This window comes from Acomys minous (genome assembly GCF_964271855.1).
Source record: "Acomys minous genome assembly, chromosome: 19".
NCBI classification, from domain to species: domain Eukaryota; kingdom Metazoa; phylum Chordata; class Mammalia; order Rodentia; family Muridae; genus Acomys; species Acomys minous.
In genome coordinates, this window is record NC_140499.1 from 13,310,062 (window position 1) to 13,317,993 (window position 7,932).

Below are 7,932 nucleotides of genomic sequence, written 5' to 3' on the forward strand. Positions count from 1 at the left end.
AGAAGTTACAACATTAAAAATATCATTAGTTCATGGGGTCTACTCAGGCTAACAGAGACAGATTTAAGGATGTATATATTTGGCCTTCTTGTTTTTACTAGTATTATTAGGAGAGCTTTTTTTTTTTTTTTTTTTTTTTTTTTTTTTACAAACTGGGTCATGTGGGAAACTGTTATGTTCTATGGTAATGTGCCATGTGGGGATCAAGGAAGATCCCAGTCTCAGTTGATATGTATCTTGATGCAGAAGAGGCTTCATTTAGTGGTTGTCATTTTATTATTGACTGTTAAATATGATTAGGGCATGCAGGATGATTAGCAGTTGCTTCATGGATGATTGCATTTTTTACATATTCGTGACTAGCTTATGATCATGATTGAGTGCCGCCGGGATGGGTTTTATTTGGCCTCCTATATTTGTTTTCAAAATTAAACAAAAATAAATAACTAAATTATTGCAGATTGTTGGGGATAACTAGGAAATGCAAGTAGATGGTGAGACACTTTATGGATGATCAACTTCTTTAATGAGTTCAGATCTATAAAGCCATGCCAGGAACTGATGCAGTTAATTACAAGATTACGTTTTATCTACTCTCTTTTTTTATGTTTTCTTGGTTACACCTAAGACAGGTGATAGTTTGTTGTCCTCAGACACTTCAGAGATCTGCTGAATATGGCATTTAACTGTTTAATTTTTTTTAAAAAAAATCTTACTATGAAAGGGACCCCAGTTCCTAGCAGTGCCCTAAGGTCTCCAAGAAGATAGATGGGGTGGGCACTGATGGCTCCATCTGGATTGTGGTACGATAACCACCAGACAAGGCTGCCCCAATGCCTCGCCTGCTGCTAGGGCCTGGCCTAAACTGTGGGCAAAGAGAACACCTGCAGAGCTAATTGTTGCCTAAGACAGGGTGAGGTCATTCTCTCCCAAGTTCCTCCCCCACAGAAAGGCCTCTCAAGTTTGCTGAGCCTGGCAGCCAAAAACTAACACTGCACTGGGACCTGTGACCCCCACTGAAGATGTCAACACCACAGGATCATATGGGATGGCAGTCTGGGGACCAGGTAATTTTAATTGATACATAGAATATTTGGATTATACTTCTTGCTATAATTTATCCTTCTCATGTCTCTGATGGGTTTGATGAGAAGAAAATAATTTTTTATTTACTGTTCCTTTATCTAAAAGAAATTCACCTTACTGCTCCTGGTAATCAATCACCTATGCCTCAAAGTAAATATAAATATATATATTTAATGTTGGTAAATAAAAAATATTTCAATATTGCTAAATACAAGGTATAAAGGTTAAAAATACATAAACTTCAATGAGGATAAATAATTTGAGGTACAATTACCTTAAGACTATTCAAAGCTTTAACATTAATTAGATTTTAAATTGTTTGCCAAACCAAATTGTGTCCTTTTATAAACTTAAAAATATTCCTATAAGCTTCAAAGAATGACTTGGATCCATCTGCCACAATCCAAATGGATTCCAGATAAGTATGCCTACCTGTTCCCGAAAAAGAAAATTCTCCCTGGTCTTTGGATTCTTCACCTTCTCCAATTATTAGAAAAGTTTAATTCTGCTCCTAGTCTGTGTTTGTTTCAGCAGATTTTCACTTGTCTGACAGACTCTCCATTCAAGGATGACCTGAGAATCGCAACCTGCTGAGCTCTGGACTTCCTGAAAGCTGATGTCAAACGACATGATTGCTCCCTGTCTTCCAACTGGATCAGCTAATCAGATGCTTCAGAAAATTGTCCCATTGCTCAGTCTTCGACTAGCATTTCAGCCTTCTTGTGCCCTCATAACAACCTCCTAATGTCAGTTGGAAGTAGTAACAAAAGAGACTATGCTGTCCATTATCCCACCTAACAGGCTGATATGCTAAGTCAAAAGAGGTTTCCTGGCATAAAAGACAAATGGTTAAGTTTCTTAATGGTGCAACCTCTTACCTACTTCTACTTTTAGGGAACTTACAAAAACTAAAAAATAAAGTTTTTGTTTTAGGTCCCAGATTAAAATCAGGATTAAAAAAAAAAAAAAAAAGACTAACCTTCTAGCAGCTACTTGATTTACACGTACCACAGGTTTCTCCCCTTGTCTCTTTATGAATCATTTCACAATCCCTAAGCATAAGAGATAATTTAGAGTCAATGATTTGACTCTAGGATAAAACTCAAATGGAAGAATGTTGTAACCTGCTTAAAATTGTAGTTCCTCTGTTAACACCTACTTCGGCCTTTAGCATAACAGAAGCCATTTTGTTTTATTTTTCCATTTTGATCATAAGGTGAAATTAACTTCACGTTCTCGGGCTCTGCCTGCCTGGGAGCTTGAATCCCTGTTACTTACAATTCAATACTTGTTGAATGTTCTGATTGAACTGTTCTATCTGAAATATCTGTTCTATTTAAACAAAACCACAACACCTTGCTATGTTTCTTTCTCCTAGAACAGTGGGTAACTGAAAAGTCTTCGAGCCTGTATCCTAACCAATCAGCTTAAAATGCTTTGTCTAACTACCGGGAAACAATGTATTCAGAACAAAATCTATTCTTATGTTTATCTAGTCAAAATGAAGTAATGCTGCCCTCCCCTTGCTTCTCACCTGGTTTCCTGGTTGTTACCTGGTTACAGTGTTTCTTATAAAAGGCATGCCTTAGAAACAGTCTCAGTTGGGCTCCTGAATCCATTCTGTGGCCCTGATTGCAATCAGCCTTGTCTTGGTGTATGTTTGCTCAATAAACCATCAATATCTCACTGAAATTGATGCTCAAATAGTTTGCATGGAAACGCTTATTCTACAACAGGTAGAAACATTTGAGTAGTTTATGGTAGTCTAATAATACATACAATTAAAAATACAAAGTACAGATGCTTCACCAACCAGCTATCTCTGAACAGGAAATATCCCTTGAAATGAAACTTAGCAGGATTAACATTTTGATACTGCTATCGATTACCTGTGTTTTCTGATGGTCTAAGATGACCCCTGTGAAAGAGTTGGTAAACTCGCAAAGGATTCATGACCCACAGGTTGAGAACCACGGTTTTAGAGAAAGATATAATATATGTATCCCCAGTATCTAGTTCAAGGTTCAAAAGTTCAAGTAATGTTTGTGAAATACACTAATGAAGAACTCTGCTTTCTCTATCCATTTGCTAAAGGTCAACTGTTGTAAACAAGGATACATTTCTGCCTTTTTCAAGCTATGGTAAGAAAATGCCTTATATTGGTGATTCATAAGTAATGGAACTTAATTTCTCACCACTCTAGAGGCTGAAAGACCGAGGCATTAGCCAAGTCAGTATTTCTTCAAGATATTCTTTTTCCTACATGGTCCGTACTTCTTGATGCCTGTTTCTGTGCAAGAGAAGGTGCCTCCCTTTAATTCCATTTATAAATGAAAATTCCATTCCCATCTGCCAAAGTAAAGTTTATTCACATGAGGCATAACCTTTTATTTCTTTTTTATATTTTAAACAATATTTTTTTAATTTACAATATATTTTTATCACAATCTTTCCTCTCCCCAACTCCTACTAGATCCTTCCTACCTCCATACCTACCCAACACTCCCTCCCTCTCTCTCTCTCTCTCTCTCTCTCTCTCTCTCTCTCTCTCTCTCTCTCCCTCTCTCTCTCTCTAAATAAAGAGAAACTACCAAAAATAAAACAAACTAAAAGTAAAAAACATAAAAATAAAACAAATAATACCAAAACAAAACAAAAGACACACTAAAATAAAACACACAAACACACACACATACAGAGAGAGAGAGAGAGAATCTATTTTGTGTTGGCCAACTACTCCTGAGTATGGAGACTTCCTTGGAGTGTGGTTGATATACTATACTCAGTGGTACTCCATTTAATAAAATTGATTTTTCCTTTCCCAGTAAGTATCAGTTACAAATTGCTTCTTGGTCAGAGGTAGGACCTTATTTCCACTTCTCCTCCCAGTGCTAGGATTTGGTTGGTTTGAACCTATGCAGGTCTTGTGGCATAGGCATAGACGTATTGGCACAGTCTTTGTGAGTTAATATCCTCTTAGTCAGCTTGTATCTAGATGATGTGGTTTCCTTGAAGTAATGTGACTCCTCTGGCTCTTGTGATCTTGCCACCTCCTTTCTGATTAGATTCCTCAAGCCTTGATGTCAGGAGATGATCAAGTATCCCATTTAGGCCTGAGCACTCCAAGCCTCACTCTCTGCCCGTTGACCAACTGTGAGTCTCTGTGCTAATTACTAGCTACTGCATGAAGAAGCTTCTCTAAGGATGGATGATTATCTAAGTCCCGTCTAGCATGGCAGCCGTGGGTGGGTCCTGGTAGAGAGACGTCCTGCAAGTTAGCTGAGTCACTGAGGACTGGAAAGGAAGAGAGAGCACCAGGAAGAATTAGGGGGGCCCTGGGTCTGCACCAAAGGGCTGAGTCCCTAAGAGATGGGAGGGGCTTCAGGCCTCACTTTTTGAGACTATCATAGTAGGTATTGGAGGGGGGGTTAAAAATTGAATTAAAGGAACTCTAGCATCCAAATTGCAACAGTTAATATTTCCAAATTTACTAATTTAATATTTTACGGTATACTCTAATATTTTGCTTCCTTTTGTCATCTTGAAATTTCATAGTCTAAATAGTTCTTGATTTTCAAATGATGAACATAGGATAAGTTAATTTTATAAGGTGCCAGTTGCCACCCCCCAAGTGATGACCTTTTCTTCTTTATATTTTAGAGAAGGAACATCAAACCAAGAGTATTCAACAGCCTATCCTCAGCTTTTGATCAAAACAATAACAGTAATTATTTGGGACACATTTTTGAAAGAGTGAGAAGGAAGAGGAAAGAGACTACCAAGGAAGGCCTTATATGCAATTTAGGCTCCTCTAAAGAGATGTGTCTGCCTGTGCTGTTTCTTCAAGTAACAGTTAATGTGCTGGCAATGTCAATGGAAAAACATGATATTAAAAGACTGTACCATTACTTAATTCCTGAGTCATTACTTAATTTTTTCAACATCCATAAAGATACAAGTCCAACACTCTTTTTTAGCAATTAGGAGATGGAAGGTTTGGATGAAAGTTTGACAATGTTCTAATCTAATAAATAAAATTTAACATGAAAAGTGTCTACTAAAGGAAAAAATACAATGATGCAACATAAACCCAGGCACAATTTGAACCATACGGTTGAACTTAATTTTAAAGACTTATGAATAAATTACTGGCAGTGGTAAATTTCCTTTTCTTATCTTACTAAGATAAGATATCTTATCTTATCTTACCTTACTCCAGCCCATCCTTCTATATGGAAACAAGAATGACAGATGCAATGTAGGTCTCCTCCCAATGGGTGTGGAATCTGACAGAAGAGCCTCACAGACAGGTTACTCTCCAAACACATACACCCCAAATCCATGTAAAGATGTTAGAGTTTGAGACAATCTGTCTCCAGAAAGTCCCCTTTCAACTGTGAATGAGATTCTACACTTAAATCCAACCTCTGTGGACCTAGAACATTCTTCATGACTGAAATTAGCACCAAATAGCCAACCTACAAATTAGGGGCTCCCAAACCAAACAAAGCTAAACAACAACAACAACAACAAAAGACTGCCCTATTCTGTCAATGGTTCCCATGCACATTTCACAGGTTTTATACTTTTGTTCAGATTTGATAAACAGTTGAGTTCCTATTTTGTTGTTTATGTCTGCTTTTGTGAAAGTTGTCAAAATCAAAATGGAGTTGCTATGGTTAAATCTGGCTGACCAGAGGCAGGCAATAGAAGGATGGTCCTCATGTAGAGGTGCCTCTAACAGATGCTCTGGCAAAAGAGGCCAGAAAACCTCAGCATCCTCAGGGTCACACAGGCAGCAGCTTGTATAGATGTTTATAGGCATTTATATCACACAATCTCCACATATTAAATGGAATCACCTCCAACAGACTCTGTAACCAGAGCCTAACTTGCCTCACAACAAATTATACAACCCTCCTAACTTGGTTTCTAGAAGTCTGACTTCGTTCTGAAAGCCTCTAGGCTTGCCATGGCACAGATCGCCATGTCCTGCCTCTCTCAAATCAAATCTTGCCTCTAAAGAAACATACAGAAGGAGTAGCTAATCCAGATAACACTAAGGTTGCTTCATAAAGTCTCAAAGTATCATATTATTTTATATTTACCTAAAACCATTCACAATATACATCGCTGTGTATGTATAAATACACACATATGTGTGTGCACACATACACACACACTCACATGTATACATACATATATACCTTAAAAGAAGTTAACCAGTCAGGCTGACAATACTCCCCACACAAACCATAACTTAACAAAAACCCTAGAAGCAGACATGAGAAACCTCCTTTCAAAGGGTTGTTCAGGGTAGTCCAAGCAACATCCAAAGCAATGTTGAGTAATGATGTAGCCATTGGATGCCACTCAGGTTGAAGGGGAGCTGAACAATCCACACACTTAGGACACCCAACTTGGACGGCTTGAGCTGGATCTGACCTGAAAGCCTCTTTCCTGTGGTCTAGCTCCCATATTGCCAGAGAACACTATGAATGCTGCCAAGGGAAAGAAACAATTACACAATCCTACACAGCTGCTGTACCTATAATTACCAGCATGGCAAGATAATTGTAAAGGTGCAAGAAGTGACATTAACATGATGGTGACAGCCACCAACTGTCCAATTGGATGTAAAGCCTATCCAGGTAGGAGGCAAAGCACGCCTAGTACCAGCAACATAAGCAACTTCCCACAACCCGTGAGGTCATGGGCCTTAGGAAAGAATGTTCTGGACCAGCATAATTCCTTACTACATATCACCCCTCATTAAAAGAGCCTCTCTTTACAGGAAGTAGAGACGACCACAGAAAACCACAACTGGACACAATAAGCGAGAGGTAAGTTGTTCATGGGGAGCCCCAACAGATCCATCTGCATCATGCCTCCTACATCTCTGTCTCAGGAAACATCATGAAAGGAAGCCCTTCCTAGTTTGGTTTTTCTTGCCATGATAAAAAATCATGACCAAAAACAATATGGGAGAAATGGGGTTATCTGGCTTACAGTTCATCATGTAGGGAAGCCAAGGCAGAAATTCAAGCAGGCAATGGACCCAGTGGCAGGAGCTAAAGCAGAGAAATCGAAGAGCGCTGCTTACTGGCTTCCTCTCCATGGCTTGCTCAGCCCAGGAGCTGCACCTCCCACAATGGGCCAGGTCCTCCCGTATCCATCATTAATCAAGAAAATATCCCCATCAGCTTGTATATAGGCAATCTGATGGAGGCATTTTCTCAGTTGAGGTCCCCTCTCCCCCAGATGACCCTATCTTGTGCAGAAAAAAAAATAAAAACAACAGCAACAACAACAAAGCACCTAACCGACACACCATGCCACTTTATACATGTTTCAGTCTACAGAGCAGGCTGATAAGCCACTGTGAATGTGTCTAAACAGAGAGCTCTGCAAAGCCAACTAAGCTGATGCCACCCAAAGTAGCCAAGGCCATTCAATCAAGTTAGATTTAAAATTAAAGACTTCTCCCCTCACTCACTGTGACAGTCTGACTCGACTCATGAGCTCCCACCAGTCCCCGGCAGAAATGTTCCCACTACTCATCGTCCTTCTGGGCCTTATGCCAAGGATATAAAATGTGGTGTAAATGCCGGAGCCTTATTGCTCGTGGTGTGGACCTTCCAGCCAATACTGCATCACTTACAATGAGGCCAGAGGAAGAATGACGATTATAAACAGCACTAAACAAACCCCCAGGAAAGAAAATCTGGTGTGACCTTTGCAAAGTCAATTGATTTGAAGGACAAATATAAAACTATTAGTGGTAACTTCTTCAAAGTATTGCCAATGACACAACTGAGGAGGCTGGGGACAGCACCCCCACTACTG

At 39.2% G+C, this 7,932-nt stretch overlaps 1 long non-coding RNA gene across 1 annotated transcript; it reads left to right on the plus strand.

Moving 5' to 3' along the window:
• The first annotated feature begins 1,011 nt into the window (after positions 1–1,011).
• LOC311590062 lies at positions 1,012–4,976 on the plus strand. Its single transcript, XR_014776751.1, has 4 exons — positions 1,012–1,067; positions 3,181–3,227; positions 4,152–4,239; positions 4,747–4,976. It is a non-coding gene; the product is annotated as an uncharacterized lncRNA (long non-coding RNA).
• Positions 4,977–7,932: the final 2,956 nt, after the last annotated feature.